General features: G+C 36.2%; 1 protein-coding gene across 10 annotated transcripts in view; it reads right to left on the reverse strand.

Annotated features, from left to right (window-relative positions):
• The window catches only part of LOC308194891 (uncharacterized protein), a 709,819-nt gene that overhangs the window by 108,476 nt on the left and 575,219 nt on the right, over positions 1-26,124 (reverse strand). The window contains exon 1 of one of the 10 annotated variants that reach the window (XR_013951000.1): positions 26,094-26,116. The exons of 7 other annotated variants lie outside the window; for them this stretch is intronic. The gene's annotated coding sequence lies outside the window, so the exon portion shown is untranslated. Of the gene's footprint in view, positions 1-24,707; positions 25,890-25,924; positions 26,054-26,093; positions 26,117-26,124 lie in introns of those variants that run through there. 2 more of the 10 variants (XR_013951001.1, XR_013951002.1) reach the window with 2 other exon arrangements.

Genomic DNA, 26,124 nt, shown 5'->3' on the forward strand with positions numbered 1-26,124 from the left:
ACATATTGCTATACACTCAATGGCCTTATACATTAAAGCACATACACTTGAAACAGTTTTAAGATATTCAAAATAATTCTGACACGTTCATATAACCTTTACTTCTAGGTATTCTCTTTATTTTTTTTTTCAGAATTGTTATAGAAAACTTTACTAAATAGTTATCCAAAGCTTATAAACGAGCAGAATAGTCCATAGCTGAGAGAGAAATGGAAACACTTATCTAAAGATACAATTATAAGAAAAAAAGATAAAAAACAGACCACCATCTTTGTGTGTTTACGTCCATTCAAAGACTCTGAAGAACTTGTGAAAAAAACAAATACATTAGTTTGACTTCTAGGTAGAATGCAAGCTGCTTGATGAATCCAAGTATGACATGATTATTTAATTACATGTGTACAGCTTTTGTACACACATCAAAACTCGTTGGTCCATAAAATCCAATATCAAATTTGGACTGTGTTTTCCTCGGAAACAGTTATATTCCTTTTTTATAATTAATTTATTTATATATAAAAGTAAGGAAAAGGTGCAAGATAGTGGAGATACAAGCACTCTTTTGTGATGACTTGTATCCTCTACACGCAACCTCTGTGGAAAAGTGTTAATTTTCAACTCACATAGCTACATAGGTAACAAAATACGTAAATAAAGTATTTGTTCTACCATGCTGTAACATCCCTCTTAGTTCTTTGCATGGTTACAGTTATATTAACAAACTCCTCAAGACTGCTAGGATGCATGAGAAGCACAAGGCAGGTCCACGCATTAATGACTCACTCCTAATTTCTTTAGGGAATTGTCTTTATCTAAATGATGTGAGTTTTTTTTTTTTTTTTTTGGGGGGGTGGGGGGTGGGGGGATTGTGCCCATTGTATTTGGAAAAATAGTTACCCATGTTTCAGGAGTAATTTAAAAAGCTAGATCTATAACAGTTTATGAACTTTTTTATTTCATATATTTACAGATATTTTAAACTAATCCTAGAGATTTTTAGAGGCAGTTTTAAGCATGCTTTTCAAATGGAAGAATTGTAAATACATACGCGTGTAAAGGAAATACAGGAAAGAGTAGTCATCTAAAATTTAAGGCTAACAATGAAATCTCTCTCTCATAATATTATAACCCTGAAGAAACATCATTTTTATTTAAAACCAAGACCAAAGCGGATGCGACTGATATTGCTGTCCTTTTTTCTGAGATTGGAAAAAAAAAATCCTACCAAAGAAAAAGTTATTTTATATTTTATAAAAATTATAATCTCTGAATTATTGTACAAATGATAGCACAGAACTGAACTTTTCTGTAGCTATTCTAATGTTATGCAAAAGCAAAGAATAAAACAATAGCACTGGAGATAAATGTTTTAATTAACTAATAAACAAGTACAATACAAACTGCTAAACTGACAAAAAAAATTTCCTCCCTCTCCAGAAAGCACATTTCTTTAGTCTACAAATATGAACACTATACACCTATAACTGTATGCACACATGTGCTGGTCTCTACTACATGTAGTTATTATACATATAAGAAATACTGACTTCCATACTATCTATAAACAATCACCATCTGAACAACCATTGCACAAATGTAACATGACCCAAAACCTAATTAGTTTTTTAAGGAAATTATCAACAGAAATACTACAGACAACATTCCTGGGCAAGTCCAGGAAAAACGGTTTAACATTCACAGAAACACAGGCATATGCACACCCTCCTAGCCAGAGTCACTAAGACACATCCATCCCGGCTGACAGCTGCTGATACCTTACCAGAAGTATGGGAAACAGTCACTGAAGTAGCTAATGCCTGAGAAATACAAAGCAATGAACAACTAGGCCAAGTCACAGAGAAGTAGCATCAAAAACACCTGAAATGTTTTTCTTTCCCTTTTTAAATCAAAACTTCATTTTGTTAAAAAAAAAAAAAAAAAAAAAAAATCCCAGGCAGGCAGAGGCTTCATTGAGCCACCCAAGTAACTGGGAATCCTCTGTGTTTGTTTCCATTTTAAATATCTAATATTAGAAATTTAAACAAGCCAGTTCAATCCATCTGCCTAATAGGAGCACGCTTCTAGTACAGAGAAGTCTTTCTGTCAAGGAAAACTGAGTATCTTGACCTGAAACTGTGACACTGCAATAAAAAATAATTCAACAACAAACATGAAAAAATATTATCACTCTCTTAGACTCTATTCTGTGTGAACAGCCTGTGACGTCAAAAGGTAACAGCAAAACGCAAAATAAGATAGAAGGTATTTTTCTCCAGATGTACACATGGCATAGTGCAATTAAATCCACTGCATGCACTGCAATGCCCTCAATGCACGGCTTTTTCTGTGTTTACAGAAATTTTAACAGGGCTCAGCCCGTGGCTCTGATCTGGAGATCAAAGGTCTGCAAGTGCAAACTGTGTGGTCACACTTACTTTTACATTTAGTTTCCTGTGAGGGACAAGGGACATAACTCAAATTCAGGATGACAGAGGAAAAGCAGCATCCAAGCAGCAAAATACGACTGACAATTAGGAGAATTTCTTTATATTGCCCATTATAACTAGAGTTAATGTTTCAACCACCCATCCTACCTAGCCCAAACTTCCCATCGCTGCTAGCAGGGCACAGTTGCTGCTTCCCAGCCCTGAGTACAAACATACCACCCAAACCATAACACAGCTAAAGGGATGCTTAAAAAATTGCCATTTCTGCTAGGGAGTGCACTGTTTGTCCCCTCCCTCTGGTGCTTTCTGAGATTGAAATATATTCTTATCATGGACACACTGATGTATATAAACAGGTGCTTCAGCAAACAAACACTGAAAAAGTTTGAAGATGTTCTGTTTTAAACTAATAGAGAAATAAAAAACACGCAATCAATTTCTTTCCTATTTATTGAAGCATTATGGAACTATGATACATTACTAGGCTGTTCTGAGCGTAAGAAAATTTCTTGGATTCATGCTGGCAGTAAGCAGCCCTTTGAGGATTCATGTCCCCGTCCCCCCCCCCCCCCCCCCCCCGACACTTTTCTTACTCTTCTGGTTGATCTAAATCTTATCAATTTCTCCTTCTTGAAGTATAAAGCAGTTCAGCTCTCAGATGGCTTGTGGTATTTGAGATTGAAGTGGAGGGAGAATGACAGTCTGTCTGTCTTAAAACCTATTTCTGAATTCATTCATGAACCCTCATTAAAGATGTAAGAGAATTATGAAGGCAGAGAAATAATGTAATAGGAGTCTTCTCCGAACTGGTCTCACTATGTTACCACACTCGGATATCTGATATCCATTGTGACACACTTTCTTCCGCGTTGATGAATTTTAATTTTTGTTGCTCAAGGGTAACACTTCAGGAACAGTATGAGTGGTCATTATATCACATACATATTGGAATCTGCCTCTCTTTAAACTAGATGCCTGAATTAATAAGGTCCTTTTCCCGTTCTGTGTTGCCATACTGGCAAATACTTTCTGACTGGGTAAAACTAAAGTGCAAAAAAGTGCTTTCCCAGCTGTCTTGTGAAGTCAAGATCAGAGAACAGCATGAGCGCTTTTGATATCACATCGGGATGCACATCCTCCAGAGCTCTCCATTTTGCCAACAGAGACCACGCTGCTTTTTGACTTTCAGAGGGGGTGAGAATGCTCCTGCACATCCTCTCACACACCCCACACCCAAACATCACAGAACACTTCTGCCACTCAACAACAGAGTATTAAATAATATTCTATTTTTGCCAAATTAAGTATGGATGAAGCTGGTCAAGCCCAACTGTTCCTGTTTTACATACCTATAAACACTTACAACAATGCTTCTCAATTCATAACTACAATTAGTAATGTTTAAACCCCTACAACTTCAATCATCCTCTGTCTTGAAGGTAAGATTTACTCAACGCTAAAGATAGGCAAGGCAAGTTTGACCCAATTTGTTAATGCTGGCTTCGAAAGATAATTAAACAATGCTTACTCTTCGCTGAAGACACTAAAAAAGACATCTACCAAAACATTGCGCATCACCTACTGACTTAAAGTTACCCAGGTTTTTATTTCCTTTATTGTAGAGTATAAGTTTTGCCATCCCCTTAAAAGTATTAAAGTATAAAAGACAAATAAACAAACTTTAAGAGGTTTTTAAGAGGGAAAACATAACAGGACTTCTTCACAATAAACTAGCTTACTTTATGATTATATCTTAGTTCCTTTTTTTAATCAAATACATAGATTTGTATTCATTGTGTTATCCACTGAATTTCTACTCAGATGTTAGGCACGTATTTCCCCATCAACACCACATCACTATTACTAATTCAGTTATAATGAGTCAAAATGAATCAGATTTTGAATCTGATCTGAATATTCTGCCCTAGCACTATTCCAACAGGTGAACTCAAGCTTCAGTGCAAAATACTTAAAGATGTATGCCCAATTCATTATGCTGCAGCAATCTCTTCATGAGCTGTCAAGAGCAAAACTGTCAGTCCATGTCACAGAGGTACTCAAAGGACTAATTTGCTTGGGTAAAACGCTGATGTACAGTTTTCTGAACTACCTGTTCTGAGTATAGTTTGCGTATTCCAGCGAAGCAATGTTTGCCGCTTAGAAATACGTTAACTGTGCAGAAGCTGCCAGTAATTTTGCTTTCTAAATGATCAGTCAATACTGCCTGATAAGATCGCATCAGCAACAAAGGCAGCTTTTCAATATCAACCAACTTCATATCCTATCTTTTTCCAGGTGACTGGCTGTGATGCCAGTTGAAAGGGTGATGGAGAGTTCAGAAACAGAGATAAATGACAGATGACTGCAAGTTCAATTAGCAAACAAAATTCCAAGGATAGCTATTATTTAGCGTGTAAAGACGTGAGTCCTGGCAAGGTACTAGTGGGTCAGAATGAATACTATTGCACCCTGACTAAAAAATTTACTTAGACCTGCAACGAAAGCCAAATTAGCTGCCCCTACCTGTACTAAAGAAACATCTGACAGACTTCTATTAGCTAAAGTTACAGCAGAGGTGTGGTGAACAGGTTGTTTCTTCCTACGCAGGAACAAAGATTCAGTTGTCTGTGCTTGTAAATTGATCCCATCTTCATTACCTGAGCTGGAAAGTACAGGACATTTGGATTTTCAGCATGCACAATAAGGAATCTTTTTTATCTCGGATAGACTACATAAAATCCTAATTCATCCAGTCCAAAAAAATAATAATTTAGTTTTCTGAAGCATTATGTCCAAAATTTTAAGTAAGGGAATTTGCCCAGCTTTCTTCCTCAAGAAGAGCAGAGCCAGTGTGGAATCTCAGCCAACACTACAGGTGCCTGGGTCCTTCAGAGAACACGAAAGAAAATGTCCCAGTCACCATCTGCCCTGGCCTACACCAGCACCTTTATTTTAACATACAGACTTAATTATCCCATCGCTGCTTCTTTTATTCCAATAGCATTTTGGTTCTCCTGAGAAACATCACTGTCAGGTTCCTGTGCTTGTCACCTTGAAAAAATAGTCAAAAAACAGCAGTGTCTCAGACTTGTCTCCAGACCACCAAGGTAGGTGAGACTGTACAGGATTTAAACAGGTATTTTTTTGTGGAGTACATCAACCATTAAAGAATCAGACAGCAGCAGCAGGTGGGTTTGCCAGTTTGTCCCACTCTGGGCCATTTACTCCATCTATCTATCAAGTTGGTGTTGCAGTCCAACAAGGTCAAACAGTCATCAACAAGATATTGTGCCCCAATTGCAGCACACCTTCCAGGTAGAAGTACCAAACCTAATGTGAGCAATAGATACATTGCCCTTCAGTTATAAGAAAGCAACACTTACATGCTGACCAGTACAATACCTCTGAGTGATCAACTACCTGAGAGTAACGGATTTTAAAGAAAGGGGACACCTACACAATTCAGTGATTATTGTACAGTCTTACATACCCAATATGGAGATAGCTGCACTTATGCTACTGGTTATAGCCAACTTCAGTGATTCCCCACATAGCTCAGTTATGTGACCCTACATGAGGTTATTTGACTTTCACCACAGAAGACCAAATTCCTGTGTTAAATCAGGAACATAACTATTCTGTGAACATCCATTAAAGTATTATTCGTGGACCACTATCAAGGTGTATTTTTCTTGAGACATAGATAATATTCCTATAAGGCATGGTACTCTAACTAATGCTTTTCCAAGTATGCTTATAGACACATCGCTAAAATATTCTTGGCAAAGTGCATGTTCTTACTTTAGAATTCATGTATTTCTTACAGTCTTAAGAAATCTGCATTACATACAAAACCTTTTTAAAAAGTGTGTACACAACAGATATTTAACTACTTGTTATTAATATTTGAACAATATCTAATTGAAGCAGTGTTATTCCGTGTGTAAAATTTTATTCCTTTTCAGGTGACAGCAAGCAGCAACCTACAAAAGTAAGTTATATTTGAATAATACATTTACAACCCTGTTATTTAGTGTGTTCTTCAGTGCTCTCAGAATCTGAACTGTTGGCAGCTTTCTGGAAAGCCAGCTTTGTAATAAGTACCAAATACTAGAAGGATAGATATGTATTAAAATTTGAGATTGACAGACAGCTGGATGAATTTAAAGGGAAAGTAAGTAGACTGGTGGTAGCAACTATGTGAAGTTAATAGCAGAAAAGCGAGAGTCATGGGATATCTGGGATCAGATCAAGCTCTGTCAACCAGAAGATGATATTGCTCCTTTAAGGCCATCAGGGTTTCTGGTCTGCTAAGAAAACAAGATTTAAAAACTGCTCTGTCTAGTGTTAAGGGAGCCCAAAGTAATTTGGGCTGGCAAAAAGAATTGTAAAATTGCTTCAGTTTCAGATGACATTTAGCCTTTTCTTCCTGGCTGGTTGAGGAACAGGACAAAACACTGAGAACATGAAAATACTTTTTCTTTTCTTCTTTTATTTAGCATAAAATAGAGAGATAACCATTGAAATCTAGCCTCCAAATAATTCATTCTATAACTGAAATACTTTTGGTTTTTACTGATAACTTTATATATCACTTTTTCAAGTTTCTTTCACAAAGAGTTTGTGCACATTAACAAGTTCTTCTCAGATATCTTACTATTAATGATCATTTGCTGTAAGTAAATTAAAGGACAATATTTTCTTAAAAAAAAATATCTAGTTTAATACCAGTAAGCAGCAACCATTAAGCACAGTGATGACAGTTGGTCTATTTCACATGGTCCCACTGTATTTCCCCACCCTTCGTTCATGTTTCGGCTTCTCTGCAGGTAGCATAATTTGACAAAAGTAAAAGAGCTACTGAAAGAGTGCATCTACTACTACTTTTTTTGAGCAGGGAAGGAATTTGCTAAAGAAGCGACAAAACTTCCCCTAAGAAGGCACTGGAGTTACTTGGAAGTCTAGGGAGTAAAATTAAAACCAACCCAAATAGAAAGGATAGCATTCACTGAGAATGACACAGAGATTAAAGATAACATAAGGTATGGCCCCAAAACCAAGCAAATTGCTTCACCACTTGTGAAACTATTGGATATAGGTATTGGATATCTGTACCAAGATTTTTATTTTTTATTTTTTTTAAGTTTGTAACTTACAGTAATATTAAGATCATAGACACACAACATATATATATATATACACACACACACACATATATATATATGTACAAAACAACAAGAAGAAATTATCTTTTACCTCTTTTCAAAGGAGGAGGAGAAGAAAACAACATGGATCAAACAAACTTAAGATCATTAGTCTGATCCCAGTTGACCAAAACTCTATCCTTAAAAACTTGTTTATAAAAGATGGGTATCTAAGTATTGGAAGTTTGGTAAATTTGTATTGAATTTTATTCAAAGTAGATTGTTTCAGATTAACACAATAACTGTTTTATAAAAAAAAGAAATTTAAACTAAGTTCAAATATATTACAGAATGTTCAATATAGCACTATAACAAAAAATCATGAGTTCAGCTGTAAAAGCCAGGTTGTAATACAAGAACTGTATACAGTGTAAAGAATAAACTAAAGAAAAATAACAGTTATTTGCAGTAGACTGGAAGAATGTTGTTCAAGTAGTCCTCCAAGGATCAGTCTTGGAATAGTTAATAACTTGGTGGGAGAAAAATGGAGTTGACTCACCAAAAGAGTTGATCAAGAGAAATTATCAAGATAAAGTCAGATGTAACTGCAAATAACTCATGGAAATTAGGTTAGCAGCAAAACTGCATTGATAGTCAAGGTGTAAGATAATTTATTCAACAATACTAAGCATTTTTAATTTTAGACATGAATTTTTTGGAAGTGAAATAGGAAGACAGAGACTTGGGTTTCTTTATCAGGCTGACTGACTGAGCTATTAATTCAGTGAAGCTGTGGAAAAAAACAGTCTTGTGAGGTGGCAGTTGGTGTATTTCCATTTTATAAACTGTCATTAATGTCATTGTACAAAAACTGTCATGAATCACAGCAGCTTAAAACAATAACATATACCCTGTCCATAGCACAGAGATAAAGAAAATACACCACTTAGAAAGCAGGGAACTTAGTTGGCTACTATACTGTCACTTTGCAAGGAGTAACAAACTCATTAAAACTAAAGATAAAGCAATATATTCCTACACCTGAAGGAAATTTCTCACATCAAACTGGAAACAGAAGCTATACCATCGTTACAAATCACCATAAGATTCAACCAATAGAAGGCAAACTTGCTAGCAGCCAAATTACAAAACTTAGCTTTGTATGTACCTCAAGTTTAGATCTTCTAATGAAGAACCTTTATCTGAACAGTGATAGAGATAAAATAGAATTATTAGATAGAATCTAATAATTCATTATTAGCTAACACATGTGAAGGCCTAGAGCAAACTACCGATTCAACTATTGGCCTATCTCAACTGATTCCTTTCCACGTTACTTTTCTATTGCTGTTATCATAAATGCGACATGAACTTTGCACAGTGAAGATTACATGGAGGAATACAAACTATAAATGAGTTATCTAATTAGATTCCCTGGTCTGCAGGACTATAACATTTGTTACCTCAAAATGTTAAAAGATTAAGACCAAAAGCCAGTTAGAATACTACACTATGGCAAGTCAAAACAGTTATAATAATAATCAGATTTAACATTTCACATTTGAGGTACAATTTTTTTAATACTTTACATTATAGAAAAATGAAAAGGACCAATGAGTACTATTTACACGACTGCTGAAGAAAAATTGAAATGTACCTGCATGGGAAAGGACACAACTTTAATGGGTCCTAGATACAGACATTCTTTCTACTTATGAATTCTACATGAATGTTTTGAAGCCTTTTTCTACTACACAATCATAGCTTCCCATTGTTCAATGTCTACATCAATGAATTAAAAAAAAAAAATTATCTTTTGGATTTCCATCACTTGCTATTCTGCCATATGTGCATTTTTCAGCAAGTTTTCAGCTTTCAGATTTTTTGTGAAATGCTACCAGACTGCAAAGCAGCTTTGCCTCAGTCACCATAACAAAACAGTGGATTCAAAGTCGGTAAACTGATCCAAGCTGCAACCATGATCTTGACTTCTTAGACTTTTCACATTTGACTGGATCTTCTGTTAGAATCTAGCTGGGACAACCTGGTATCATGATACCTGAGGTACTGGGCACCATTTTAGAGAAATCAAACATGTGTAACAGGAACAAGAAACGCAAGCAACTTGCAATGTCCTAACACCTGCCTTACATGACCTCTGTAACTGGTGTTGTAAAATTACAACCCACTCTTTCCACATCTCCTTCTTACCTAATTACAGCATTGAATGGGAAATCTCACAGCAGCCCAGAATCAGACAGGAGAAGGAACTGAGGGTTTAATCACCAACCTCAAGGCAAAAGAAGTGCAGTCTACAGTATGGTTTTGGAAGCACTTCTACTGATTCCACATCATAAGTGAGATCCATCAGGTCAGATTTATTTCTGGCATAAATCAGTACTCTTCAAAGGAGATACACTTGGGAAGAATTTGGCCCATTTTAAACTTCGATTCAAAGCTGCAAAGTAATCCTGGAGAGATCCAGAAAATTTCAGTTTTCATCACCTTTACAATATCTATTTTATGTCTTATTCACTTTGGTAAGTCATGATGTTAATGACCAACATTTAAAAACAAACAAAAAATACCACCATTCCTCATGTAAATTAACAACAAGGACAAGCACATAGAGCTGTATGTTTCTGTATTTATTTTTAAAATGATGTCTGTTTTAAAAGAAGTTTGGAAAAACTGTATTGTATAGAAGTTAAATCACCATCCTGGTCATAAAGTAGTTCTTATACAATTGTATGTGCTTTTAAAATAATTGTATTATTTGACACTTAAATATCTGACACTTCAAATGCTTGATATGAAGATAATTGTATTAAAAATTTGAGAGAAGAAACTGACTGAAGAGGAGAAGAATATATTTTTATCCAGTACTTTAGCATCAGCTTTCATCTTAAAAAATGAACATATGGAAAAAGAAGTAGTCTCACAGGCCTTTTAAGAAAGTAATAATAATTAAGACACAAAATGTTAATAATGCCAACTGGAGACCTTTTGTTTGCTTGCTTCCTGCTCATTAGAGATTCACAGTAAATACTCCAATACTAGAGCTACTGCAAGTGACTATGTCACATGACTGCTTCCAAGAACCAAGATTTTAAGCTTCAGTAAAAAGTTAGGGCATGATCTTAATCAAGATTGTGTCCTAGTGAATTGATACCGTGATCAGCAAGGGAATAAGATGGTGTGCAGGAAAAACAAAACTTTTTGTGCAATTCTGCTAGATGTCATAAGAAAGTAAGTTCCAATATTTTGCTTGAAAGAAGATGGCACTGAGGAGGAGACCTCTTAAGTTATCATTGGGGCTGCAACCTCACCGTCAAGAGAATGTTTTTATATTTTCCTCCTCTTTCTGGCATAGCAACAGCTACTTAATCTGCAACTACAGCAGTTGGGCTGGTCTGATGTCCAGATATTTGTCTTCACCCTCCAGAAAAGGATTTTTTTTTTTTATTGATGGCCAGACTTTGACCCTTTTTATTCAATTCCCACCAAAAATAAGCAAGTGCTGTAGCTGCAGTTAAGTCAAGCTAACTTTAAGTTTACTTTTTCATAGCAAGAGGAAAAAAAAAAGACACACAGAATGGGGATCATCCTCCAAAGCACATTATTAAAATCAGTTACAGCACACCAAAGGGGAAAAAGTGAGAAAGACAGACACACATCACAGATTATTGTTTTTTTCCACAGTGCTCTAAGGGAGAGAGCTCCCTGGTCACAGGTCCCCTGTGACCTCCTGGAAACGTTAATGACAAAGGTGCTAACGTTCAGTGAATGCCTCATAACCCTGAATGTGACCTCTAGATTTAATTCAGCCATTTCTGTCTCTTCCACTTTCTGCCACGGCCTTGTTCAAGAGTTATGTTATCTTGGCTTACAACTTTGACCTCTGAAGGCTAGGGGCATAGAGTCAATCAATTCTTCATACCTCAGACCTACCTGAAGGACTATTTCATCATGCCATTGCATTCACTTTCTGAAATATTCTCTTTGAATACTGTGAGCATGTTTTAGTCTCAAAATTGCTATGAAGTAACAGAGTAAATTCTCAAATCCCCTCCTCCCCAGAAGTAGTTATGTTTTTCTCTTATTTTGAGTGGATGAGGCAGGGGGAAGGACAAAAAAAAAACCCTCATGACAACAGTGTGCTACTTTATACAAAAGCAGCAATTCGTATTGTATTTTACTTCCAAACTGACAAACTAAGATTGTCTTCTATATTTGTTCTCACAGTTCACCTGAAGCCACACATAACAGAAGAAAGGGGGGTAGCGGGGAAGGCTCATTATGGGCAGCACTTATTTCAACTCTATGTACAGTTATAGGTATGAGTTAGTTTAAATATCAAAGCAGCCCATTAAATAGCTAGCCAATTAGATAATCTCCATTACAGGAAACTACTGCTATTTAATTACCTTGTTTCAAAACACCCCCAATACACATACCCTGAGGATAAAACCTCATATAAAAGAAAAAAAAAAGGCTATTTAGCCACCACAGCTGCCAACATTCAAAGATATACAAATGTACCTCTCAGATAAAATATGTAGAGGCTGTTGTAAGATCTACTCTTCTTAGAGTCACAGAATTCAAAACTGCCTGAAACCTGCTTTCTTGGCTACTACGTTTGAGTGGAATAGAGGACATTTTGGCCAGATGTGTAGCAGAAGAGAGGAAATACCTCTCACCCCTCTCCGAAACAAGACTAAAAATACCAGCCAGCTTTGAATAATCCATGGAGAATCGAACTTACTTTGCACAGATGCAGCTTTCTCAGTTATTTCCTAATCCCCCTTCCTCGCAATTTATGCATCTGCCCTTCCATCTCATATTCATTCTTTTTAAAGATAGATTTTTTTTCCTTCATAATTAGGAAAGCTGTGCAAAAGAATTTACTGACCCTTAGAAGAGCCTGTTAACTGTCAAGCTGAGTCTGCTGCCTTGAAACATAATTTATTTCTCGTTATATTTGAACTGTTATTAAATCCAAAAAAAAAAAGAGAACACCAAATGACATCATTAATTACTCTGCAATACAAAATGAAGTTTGATAAGTTAATGTAGAACCTGAATACTCTTGCAAGTACTCCCGTTGTTTATGTCTAGTATGGTAAGACAACTTCTCCCAGTTCAAGTTATCTATAAAATAGAATTTTGTGAAGATAGAGATGTCATGCCTAAAGAAGCCTTCACTAAGCTATAAACTTTCCAGTGGAAAGAAAAACTTCTGCCCTGTGACTTAAACACAGACTGCATGAACTAAATTTTGACCCATATTATGCTGAAGATATTTAGAATCTACACTGCATTTCATAAAGCAAAAGACTGAACCACACCAGTAAGAATGTTTTCACAACATGGCTCAGTATCTATTATTTTTCAAACGTAAAGGCCAAGGTCTATAATCATGATGTTATAAAAACACCAACCTAAAACCTGTCTCTGCTACCAAAACAACTACAATTAATTCAAATCTGGAAATTTCTTGAACTTCCCAGCATAAATTCTCCAAACTATTTTCCAGCAATGTAATTTAATGATTTTAAAGAAGAGATGAGATTTAAGAAACAAGGGGAAAAAGGCAACGTCAGTTTATCATATTGTTTCCAAACCATAGTTCACTGGCAAAATGTCTCCTGTAGCTATCAGCAAGACAAAACAGACACCAAAATCTTTGCTCCATATAGAATGAGGGATCTCAAAATGGGAGTTAAGACTCAGGCATAACATGTAGGATTCAAAAGAAAAATAAGCTCTATAGTTTAAGCATAATTTTAAGTGTCAAACAGCATCCTGACTGCCTTCAGCTGCCTTTCTAGAATATGTGTCTTGCGTCATGTAAGCTCTGCACCAATTTCTTGAATACCCTAGACCTCCAACCTGTTTAGGGAACTGTATCCCAAAACAAAACAAATCTCATAACCTATCGACTGTTAGGGGAACCTCTAAGAACTGTGCATTTGCTTCATAGCGTACAGGCATTAATTACACTCTAACCCGCAATAAAAAGATAATTTCACACATTTCACAATGGATGGTAACTTCCCTTAAATCTGAACCTTCAAAGCTAAAAAACATTAAACTGAAAACACCTTTAAAGCTCCATTTTCAGTTTTGTTTTTCAGAAGATAAAATTTTGTCTCACAGCTTGCTTGAAGACCTGCAGTAGATCTGCTGTGTAAATCTAGTAAGTCACTAGCAAGAACTGTCAACTTGAAACTGTGGCATAGCTTGTAAGACTTGATGAGGGAAGAGCCCTCCTGCAGAAGACTGTTCAATACAAGCACTCTTTTTAACTCAAGCACATATTTTTTAATCAAACATGGCATATGTAATTATTACTCTAAAATGTAAATATGCTCACACCAGTTCCCCCCATAAATGTTATTGTATTTGAGCTAAGCTTGACAGAAGTCAGAGAGGATCGAGAAGAATGACATTCCTAGGAATTTCATAACAACAGGCCCTTCAACAGAAGAATAACATCCTTTGTTGGAGGGGTGGAGCTTATGTGGAAAAACAGACTCTAAAGCAAAGGACATATTTTTGGCTGGGCACCAGCCATAGGCACATGCCACACAACTCACACCTCATCTGCAGTTCAGAGCTGTGCATCACTGCTAGAAGTGCTGCACATGCACTGGGGAGGGGAGTCAAGAGGGATGGCAGAGAAGAGGCATCTGGCTTGTGGTCATGGGCAAAACAAAAGCATTTTCTCCAAGGAATTAGGTTTATTGAAGTGATAGTAGATCAAGGTTCAAACCCAAAGTGAAATGTGGTTTCATTAATTGTATCTCTCTGTTTCTTTGAGACCCCATAATCTGACTGCCATTTTGAGATGTTGCCCTTCTGCACCCAGCAGATCAGGGGGATAAATGGTGAACTGGGACCCGCAGAGTACAGATGCAAACAACTATTTGGTCAGGGCAAGACACAATCTCTGTGGTAGAGTTAACAAGACTTCACTGGAGCATCTGTCAGAGAGATCAAGAGTTTGGAAAAGCAATTCATCTCTGCTGAGCTGTCTGTGTGAGTGCTTTCACCTACATTGCTCCAAACAGCAGGGCTCACCTTCCTGCTGATAACGGGACCTCTAGCACTTCTAGGAGCTGCTGCTCACAGCCAGAAACATCTAGCAGGTTACTCCCCAGACATATATTCTGCCTTTTGTTTGTTCCCAGCTATCTCCCCAACACAAAGTTTCATATACTCCAGAAAAATACAAACTACATTCTATTTTAAGAGATGTCTGCTTATGACCACTCCTCAACTATGTCTATACTACAGAGAGAGAAGGGGGAAGAAGGGGAAAAGGGGGGGGGGGGAAGAGGGAAGGAGATATTTCTGCCTATTTCTGCCTCTCTCCCCCTCTCCACATACCTTATAGCAACAGAAATATGCAGTGTTACGCTACAAAGGTGAGAGCTCTTCTTTCTGTGCCTAGGGACTGCTGTTTTCCCCTCACAGCATATGGTCTTGTTTAGCTTCTTTCTCTCCTAGCAATGAACTAATAAACAAGAGGTAGGCCTCTGTCTTTCTACCTAGGGAAAAAGAGAAATGTACTTCTAACAAAAGGTAGACACTTGTCTTGGTGCCAAGAAAAAGTGTTCATGCCCCATTAAACAGAAGGTAGATTCCTGTCTCTCCAGATCTTTTTTTTTTTTTTTTGCCTCAGATTGTTAAACAGAGCAAGGGCACTCCTGCTTCCAAGCACCTGCATTTAATTGCAGCTTATTGCATTCCCCACAGGGAGGCAGGAACAGCTGCGAGGGAACACTGTACTGATGCAAGAGCAGAAAATACTTCTTTTTGTACTGAGCAGGAAATGTGCTCTTTCTTCTACAAAAAGCACACTACTCTAGAGAGAAATCATTAGAAAAACAACAAGTGCTTCTTGGATTTACTCTGTTTTCTTTCATTTATCTTTGCTCAAACAAGTTAATAAAACACTATTATAAATATATTATGATCAATGCTTCAGAAAGAGTCTATTTAAAACAACTTTAAAGAAAAATAATGTTGTCTGAGCAACCTACGTGTTCATTAATTGAAAGATTTTCCACAAAGCCTTGACATGTCATCAAAACTGAAATTTAAATGAATATAATTCAATGAAGTCAATGTATAAACTGAGCAATATTTTCTTATTTTTTTTTATTCTTCTTTAGGATTTGTCCCCATCCTGCACAGTGTTTAATAACTTAATTATGGAAGGCTGTGTAATGAAACACTCTGGGAAAGCATGTACATTTTTCCCTCCATGACAGCTAAATTCAGTCCCTGTTTCTCTCCAGTGTTTGTTCCATTTGTCTTCTGAATAGAATATTTTAATAGCTCCTTCCACGCACAGGTTATTTTTTTCTTGTATTTATGCTGGATTTTTCCTTGGTCCCTTCTAAAACTACCTAGTACAATGAAGAATGCTAAAACACCTAAACAATCAGGCCAACTCCAAAACCCACAGGTTGGCCAACAGTTCTCACTCCGCATGTATGAGATCTCCATCAGTTGACAGAACAATGAGAAAAATCATAGCATTTCAAGGACCGATTTGAGAGTTCCTCCAACTTGAAAGAAGAGGAAAACTGGAAATCCTGTGCTCTGCTTTGATGAAAATCAATGCAATGCAAGGCACATTGATGCAAGGAACTACACATACTCATGTCATGATGAAAAGCCAGCAGGAGAGCTCTTCCTCGAACATTAAGTTCCCAGGGCTCCCTTGCCTAACTAGGTCACCTCTACCAAAATCAAATGGAAACAATAATCCTAGCTTTTGGGAGCCCTAGGGTCTCACAGCATGGTCACAACAGCTCTTTTAGATTGCAAATGTTTTCCAGGTCCAAAGATTTAAAAGAAAAAATTGCTTTCTGGATATCTTCTTCCACATCCATAGGGAGCACAATAAAGAGAAGAGAGAGATGCTATGACCATGTATAGATCTAATACAATATTAGATCTAATGATCTAGATCTATGTCTAGATCTAATACAGTATACATTCTGCTTTATTGAATTAAAAAGTGGTAATCTTCCCAGCCCATACTAAAGAAATGGAACATTTAACCTCCCACCTGTTCCCCCAGAATAAAAAGAATAAAAATTGAAAAGTTTTCTTATGCTCTTTGAAGTACATTGGATTTAAGCAGACCATAATGCGCTGAGGTTTGGTTAGTTGCATGCACTGCATGCTCCCTGTTATCTGTCAACTTATTTATTATAGACTACACTAAAATAAGTCAGTAAGAAATAACCAATTTGACAGTCTTAGGGGTTGAAACCTTTCACCTAATAGGCACAAGTAGAAACAGCACTCTTTCCCTACCTTATTTATTTGCATCAGCCTTAACTTGGAGATACCTCTTCCTGATTCAATGGCAACTTAGCTTTAGTAATCCTCTGCGAGTTTTCCCTCAGTCCAACAGGGAATTGTCAGATGGGGAGAGTGGAGCTTCTGCTTAGGTATATTATGCTACTGCATGCGCAGGTTAAACAGAGGAGAATACAAACACTCTACATTTACTGCTCCAATCACAAATGCTGGGAATTTAAGTGTCTCAGGAAATCCATCTCTAACTTCTTCCCCACCCTCTAGTCTCAAGCATCAGCTCAAAGAAGAGCTAAGGTGGGTGTGATTACTGCTTTGTGTCCCCTTCCTTGGATCCATCCAAGATCAGAAACAATAGGATGGCCCCAACCATAAGAAAATAACAGTACGTCTTTCATCTGCCTGTGAACATCAGCAGAACCACTTCAGTTGGGAAATAACTATTTCCTTGTCTCTGCAGAGGCATGGTGGTGCACCTGCTCAGCTCTCCTGCCTAACCTTGCCGTGTGCCTGTGCATCCCAGGTCAGTTTGCTCTGCTCTCTGCCTCCTCATTCTCCTTCACTCCTCTGGGAGGACTTGAACACCCTTAAAGGGGTTTCTCCAGAGATTAGAAGTACAAGCATGATGGTCCAGATCATTTTCTGAGGTAGAAAAAAATCTTCTGCAGGACTGAAACGACTAGAGCCTTATAAGTTTATTCCTTTCCTCACAAGAGCTTCCTAAGGATTTAGTTGAGAGCCATTTAATAGTATTTCAGATTCTCTAGTAAGAAGTGAACACAGATACTAGATAATAGGGACCAGCGCTTGAGGAAACTTTGAAAGCCTTGGCAAGGCTTTCAGCAAGAAAACAAGGGTTGAAGAGTGTTGGTTAGTACTAGCAGAACATTGGTTAGTACTACCAAGTTGGAATGTAGATCGGGTATTTTCTTCATTGCTGCATCTGTCTTTGTACTGTCTCAGGTTACTTCATTTTATACCTGACAAAGCTTTGGTTTTTCAGTCACATACATTGATGACAGGTCTCACACTGTGACAGATAGAGTTGCTCTCTGTTGCTAAACAGAGACTTCACATTTGTTTCCTGTATAAGCATCCAAGAGTATGTTCTTTCTTACTGAAAAGCTGCACTCTATGTATAAAAGTGCAAGAGCATGCATAGGATTTGTTAACCTCAGAAGCAGCTAACACTATATATTCACACCTGTTATTCTTTATTAAAGATTCTGAAGCTGAATTCACTAACTTGTTTATAGCAGCCTTGACCTAGGTAATAACCCTCTCAATTCATTGTAAATAATTAGAAATTGCTGGAATTTTGAAGTGGGTCATGCACATGCAAATAGTTTGTTTTGGAGAAGATTTACCAATAGTAAAATAAAATACAACATTCTAACAAGAACTTTGTTTGCTGTTAGGTCAAATTCTACCTTTAGCACTGTACTACAATAAATCAAATATATTTGTCATTCCATTCATCTGGCACCAAATACTGTCTTACTATACTCCATAAGCTAAAGAGGATTCATGCAAGTCATACAAATGTAAGTCCTCTAGCACAGACTAGATTAAGTCCCCACTGGAAGAAAATTAATACCTTGAAAAAAAAGATTCAATAATTGTTCTAAATAGATATGTAACAAACCATTTTTCTGACTAGGTTTATACAGTTATATAATGTGATTGATTATCTGAACATTTAATTAGCAATATGGTGCCATCATTTACTCTGTTACTATATCTCATCATCACCATCAAAAGCAAGTATTAGAAGAAAGCATACAATAGAACTAACAGGATTTCAGACAAGGATTTTATCTTAGTTATCGTAAGCAAGAGCAAGAATCCTTTCTACCTCCAAACTAAAATATTATCAGAGTGCTGAAGGGCACACGAGCTGAAGTAAAACTATCATGTAAATACCTTATTTTGTAATTACCTCCATAATAAGAATTGGATGAGAGTTCTACCAATCCCATTCATCACATTTGTACTCATAGCTGTAAGGTGACACTTTGCATCTTTTCTGCTTACTTTCTATTTGTCACATTATTTTTCATATTGACAAGCCATGTCTTGTCAGATTCTATGAATATTATCTACTGGTTACACACATTGACAATTTAAGCAATTATTCATAAATCATGCTTTCTGCTGTTAGTCAGCTTGTCTCTTTTGTTCCCAAATTTCTCCTAGTATCCATAGCGCAGGTGTCTAAACCCTTGAGTCAATCTGAAGCTAAGAGAATGGACATTTATTTGGCAGTCAGGCAAGAACAGGATTTCTGCTAATGCATGTTGGGGGCAGCAGCTCTATACCCATGATTATTTTTTTTTATTTTTTTTTAAGTCAGAATTCAATGAATTTGTGTATATGGATGCATTATTAAAACACAGCATTTAGAATTCACGATCTAATTGCCTGTACACCAAATGGAAATTATATTACTCTCTGTAATAGGATATCTAGGTAAATGTTTGTATGCCCACCAGTACAGAAGCTAAATTCTGATTCAAAGTAACCATGATTAATTTACCTTGCATATTACTTTTATATAGTCAAACAAGATATACTAATTCTAGAAAAAAACAACTGCTGAACAATCAGTAACAGGTATAGACTAGAAACAGCTCTTGTAATCACAGATTTATTTCTGAATTGCAGTAAAAATCTTTTTAAGATCCATGACACTGTAGCAAATGGTTTCCATAAGCAATTTCCAATACACTCTGAAACTACGCAGGTTCTATACCTTGACAGAATCTCCTTCTCCGAAATACCATTGGGGGATTTCTTGTCCCCCCCCCTTTTTTCTTTTTTTTAGAATGAGTTGAAACAGGAAGCAACTAACATAAATCTATAATCCATATAAAAGTATGGAAATCTAAAGTATTTCCAGAACATGCAAAAAGTGAATGGCAAGTCAGGAAAACAGTGATAGATTTCTGTCACTGTGGAGGACAAACAAAAGCAGGATGTGCATAAACACATCCTCCCCCTCCCCCCCAACACATTTGCACACTTACTAGAACATGCTAGTAAAAATCATTTCACATTACTAGTCCATATATGCATGACATAGGGATTTTTTTTTTAGAAAGATTTTCCAATTTTCCTGTATTTTAAGGGTTTTCTAAAGTTAGTCACATTTGACTTCAAGTACCAATTCATGCATTTCTTGTGAATATGAACTACTAAAATATTTGTATTGCTGCATCTTCACAGATTTTTTTACCAAAAAAAAAAAAAGAAAAACAGGAAAACAAACACTCTGTGTATAGTAAATAATGTACCTGAGTGAAACCCCAAGTACAAAGAGCAAGCATATGTATACCTACCACGATTGTGCCAGAATATCTTGCAAGCAACAAGAATTGTGGTTTATGCAGAGAAATAGAAGTATCTGTGCTGCTGTGATAAAGAAGTTGAATAAATTTAGAGATAGGCCTCTGCACTGCCTCCGAATCCTAAGCACTTTTAATTTGTTATTCCAGCTCCTCTCTACAAACCTCCTGACAACCACAGTAAACCTTGACCAAGCATGAGTGATAATCCTACATTTTCAGACCATTCTAGAGTCTAACATGAAAAAATGTAAAATATAATTAGCAACTGAAATTAAAGAGATCTCTAACGTGTTGTTTGCCAGCTAAGGATTGTAAACTATTTTGTTTCTCATCCTTCCCTTCTCTTTCATCCTCCCACCACCATTCACCTTGTATTTATTTTCTTGGATGACATTAGCCTATCCCTGGATGATATACCACCATGTACCAAAGAGTGATTTAACTTCTTTTAGGGACTAGCTGGGACTCCAGGTATTCAGATAAGCTTCCCCATATGGAGCCGCCCACTCAGAAATACTGCTGCACTTCTTGATGCCTGCAATACCAGCACTCCAGCTGACACATGGAAACATCATACAGAAGTACGCTACTTATTGGATACCTACCATCACACCATCAATACTCAAAGCCTTTTCAGGATAAGAAATTTACCTAAATGGCGCATAAGTTAGCATACAACATCTAGTCTACCTAGCAGAGATGCTTGGCAGCATTAACTCTTATTTCAATTAATAGAAATGACCAGACCTCCTGAATATGAAATAAAATTAAGTTTCAGTGAGAAGCATAAAATTTGCCTGGCACTTCTGAAAATAATCAACAGAAAACCTAGCCATTAAAAAATAGTATAGTCCATAAAAAAAAAAACAACAAAAAAACTCTTCAATCTGGCTCCACAGTCTAATGCTGGGGAACACAAAGGAACTTAAAGAATCCACAGCATTTAACACACACTGTTACCAGTCATACTAAAGCAGACTCTCTTAGAGAGTCAGGGAACTTAGTCCAAAAGCAGGCTTAACCTTGCTTACCTTTTATATATCATCAGGAAGACACATACAACTTTAAAGAAGTTTCAGTTTTCTTCCCTTTCCCACCCCATCATTATTTTATAGAAGGCATATTTTATTATGCAGACAGTGATCTGTATAATTTGCAAATATTATATATATTGTATATATTACTACTATTACATAATATCAGTAATATTATGCCAAGTTACAAACTGATAGGCAGCAAACCTGTGAGACTAAAGCCAACCTTTACTCTTCCCTCTTAATCTTAACCCAATTTGCACAACCCATTCAGCTTAGCCTTTGTTTATACATCTGCACATTACCGAGTGCATGTTCATGAACTTCCTTATTTCACAAGCTCAAAAATCTTAATAAAAAAATCTTTACTGTCTTTTTTTTTAAGTATTATTTAAATGCTGAAGTTTTAGGCAGATTTTTGAGTGGGTAAATAACAATACTTGCAAACTCACACCTGTGAAAGATACCTGAAAGTCCTCAGAGCACTCCAAATGTGGGGTTACCTTCCTAAATAAAACAAGCAAACAAAAGAAACCTTAACAGGTACAGATCCAGTGACCAGTAAATTCACAGAACTGTCTTTCCTTGGAGATTAGTGCTTTCACTGATATTTCACAGACACTTTAACAATAATCCCTTTATATAGACATGCAGATTTGCAGATTTTTTTTTTTTTTTAAACAGATTAAGTGTCTTCCAAGAGTCTCAACCTGAGGTTGTCTTTTCAGAAGCCAAAGGTCAGTATCTCAGATTTCTTCAGCAAAAGCTAGCCGAGGAGCTGACAGTGATTAGCAACGGTCCAGCTTTTAACCAGCTGCTAAGAGAGGCATATTTTAGCTGAAATAATAGTTACCACATCACATGCCTTAAATATCTTCATTGGCATTTTTACTTTGTTTTATTTTGGCTGCAGTCTTTCTGCCTTCTCTTTCATTTTATTTCCTACTCTTCCATCAGTTGGCCCTTTTATCTCCATCTAACTAATGAAGATTTCTTCCTTACATCATTTCAAAAGCTTCAGCTATGACAGCTGTAGATGATTATTTTTATCACCTTTTATTTGTATCTGTTCTGGCTTAACTTTGTTGTTGGTTTAGGTCCATCGTGCAAGGATACAGGACTAAACTAGTCCAGAATTTATTGCAGAAAACAGGCCTCCTCTTTTTAAAATTACTTTCATCAGCTTAGAAAAATGAATGGATTAATATTGGGCTCAGATAAAATGAATTTTCAAATAGGACTGATATCGTTAAGCTGTATTTCTGCTAAATTAGTTTCCTAACAAACTCAGGCTATCCATAATGTTTGGTTTTACTATATCAGAACTACATTTAGAGCAACATTAGAGTTGCTCATATTTATTGCATACCACTCTCCCTAAACATAGAGTTAGTATGGGCTGACATTTATCAGTTTAAAGACATTGGCTGTAGCAGCAGGGTCAGTTTTCACAAGTCTGCTGGAAAAAATCTAGCTCTTAAATATGCAAATATGAGCAAATTTAAGGAATATTTCAGAATTAAATTGTGATATCTCTGATATGTAGGAACTACATCGCTTTAAATGTACAGGAAGAAGGGATGCCAAAAATCTCTCTCATACACTGAGGAAGATTAACTACATTTTCTTGATATTACGGCAAAATAAAAATGCATATTTATATTTAAAAACAGAACTAACCCATAAATACTCTCCACATACATTTAATTAAGACACCAAATTTATGCTGACTATTCACAGGAGTATTTGGTTGGTTATTCAATAGATTTATTCTTTTCTTTACCAGTTGTATTTAATTATGTGAAAAAAATCAAGACTGAAAATACACTTTATCATACAACTTATTCTCACATTCCACATGTTTTGAGCATAACAACAGAATACCTATTTATTTCACGCAGTTCCTTTGTGCTTTATGGCTTCCCTCGCTTTTTATATTTTAGTATATCAAATCTTAATGATTGGTTATTTTGTTCCAAGTCCCACTGGACCTGTTATCTGTAATTAAATATAAGCCTCTGTGATATTAGTAGTGCTCTGATGGATTGTTGCTTACCTACTAGGCAGCACTTAGAGAAATGGAGGTCCTTGAAAGCAAACAGCATCAGAGCATAAATCAGCTTGAATGAAGACAGGAGTGAATATAGATTTTGTGGTAAGAATGCTCAGGAGATTGTTCTTCGAAGCCCACAGACTGGAGATTACATCCATATTGATTTATCGTCAGACATTTATTGATCATTGGCTAAATGACTGTACAGATAAACATATGTATCTTTCCACTTCTGGCACTAGACCTAACCTTACTGACTATGCAAAACTAAAAGCATAACCTTCTCAAACCTAAAACCTCGATTAAACACTACATGAAGGTTTGTGCAACAACAATGATCTAAAAGAAAACACACAAACCCACTTGCTAGTCCCATAAGAATAAAGAGAAGCTCAATTAATAATATTCCAATTTATTTTCAATCTTTTAAGTAAACTTTTCTATGTCTACCCCTGCAATTCTGAAGTCCCTTTGCTGTATTCCTTGTTACGTCACACACACGTGGAAAAACAAACAAACAAAAAACATGGATCCACAGTTAATTATGATTTTCAAATTATAGACATTGCTAAGAAGAATGGATATCATAGGAGACAGACTGCTTGTCTAATGAGTAGGAGCTGTCAACAAATTCCTAAAATGATTTTCAGTTAGTCTTATCCATTCACACTCTGTAGTATGATTAAAAATAAAAATCCATTTTAGGGAGCTGGTATATGTAAATCCAGTGTTTCAAAGTTGCAAGTGTCCAAGCCAGTGAAGCTTACCTTCAGCGTACCCTGCCATTTACAACACATTGTTTTGATGAAATCTCTGTGCAGCTACGTTCAGCTCTTGGACTCACACAAGAACAAACAATATACCAGCAAAATTAATAATAACCAAAACACAAGCTTGCATAAGCTAAAATGAAGCAGAGAAGAAATATGCAAAGGAAAGAACCAGTTAAATACAAAGATGAAACCAGCAATCACTGAACTAGCAATCTAATTTTAATGAGCATAGCAGTTTTGCTGTGGACATCTATAAAGGATTCACACACTAATAACCAGAGAGGTTCATCTGAGCTCAGCCTTCACTAATCAACACTCTTTCACATCCACAATAGAAAATAGTACATAAATACTCTGCACACCATCAATTACATAAGGCCTAGATGAAGATTTCCCACTAGTCTCCTCCTCCCCAGCAGCAAAACACGTGGTGAGGAGAGACCAGAAGCCTATGCAACTTTCAGGCACTCTCCCACCTCAAAACCTTCCAAAGCTAGTTGGTAGGAGTGCTTGAACTTAATCACTCCCACTATAGAAAAACAGAACAAACCCACTAAAAACATTTTCTACCTTGTTCACAAGATCTTTCTTCCAAGGAGTTTTTCTTTCTGACATCCTGTGATAATTTTTTCCAGATAACTGAGGAAGTCCTTTAAAACCTGTTACTGAAAGAAAATCCCCTGCACTTCTCCAAGCCATCTGGCCTCCTGATCTTTGTCTCTCTCCAGCTGCTGCAGCTTGTAATTAGTCCCAGCTGAATGGCAAGTTAATGTCCTTCAGCAGAACCACATGAGGCAGATACATTTCAGTGTAAGGCATAGACCAATATTTACCGATTAAAAGTAAAATTTTACTATATTCCTTTCTTTGTCACACATATGAAGAACATTGTCTTGGAAGTTGAAAAACTGAAAGAATATATATTACTTTTTATGATAAAGCAGAAGTGAAGAAAACACCTGTTTACCGTTAATTCAAAAATTGAATGAGCATACACTAAAGTTTTTCCACGGGAAAAAGAAATCATTAGCTGTGAAGATAAAATAAAGACTTATTTGCAAATAGCAAATATTGGTTTTGTAGAAAATGATGCCAGAAGGCAAAGGTTAGAATTTATTACTGTAAAGAAAGCTTTAAATTAGAAATTGTTAAGTGAAGAGAAATTGTGCTGAGCTAGAACTATGAAAATATACCTAGTAATATTGAAGGTTAACTTAACGTATAATATGTCACTAGAATGAAAATACCTAGATTAACTATATTATCAGGAACACTTTGAGAGAACTGCAGAAAATGAAATACTGAAAAATAATGATTACTTTGGAACAGAAAAGCCCATTGCTTATATTTTGTTTTATGGAAAAGAAAAAAAAAAAGAAAAAGAAAAGAACAACAACAAAAAAAAACTAATGAGACTGTATAAAACTATATTTTCATTTCATGATTATAGCTCCAGTGAAATGTCTAAACCAAAACAAATTTTGTTCATTATTGTTCATTATTTATGTTGTTATGAGAACCCAACAACAAAGTTGGTTTATAAGCATTAATGAAAATTACTCTCCCTGCATCTATATACCCATACTATTAGAAGTGTGGACAATTCATAATGAATAATGAGATTTTTTTTCATATTTACTTCACCAGCTTGAGGCTATAGCATACGGCAATTTAAGTGAAAAATGCAGAAAGAAAAAAAAGAAGAGAGAGACAGTCCTGAAGGAAGGAACAGAAATGTAGGTGTCAGACATTCCCCATCAATTACTGGGCTATGCTCATCCACATACCTATCCTTTCTCTTTGTAGCACTGTTTGATTTCCATTGTTCATCAGAGCACAATTTCAACATAACAGAGGCAGAAAGTACCTGTACTAGATTCATTTCAGAAAAACTTGCTAAGGAATGCCTCCAGGTATTTCCAAGGAAATCTCTGGGTTACAGCAGGGAGAAAATACCTATGCTTGGGGGGTCAGAAACAGCTTCCCC

This window comes from Anser brachyrhynchus (genome assembly GCF_964034855.1).
Source record: "Anser brachyrhynchus genome assembly, chromosome: 4".
Lineage (NCBI taxonomy): Eukaryota > Metazoa > Chordata > Aves > Anseriformes > Anatidae > Anser > Anser brachyrhynchus.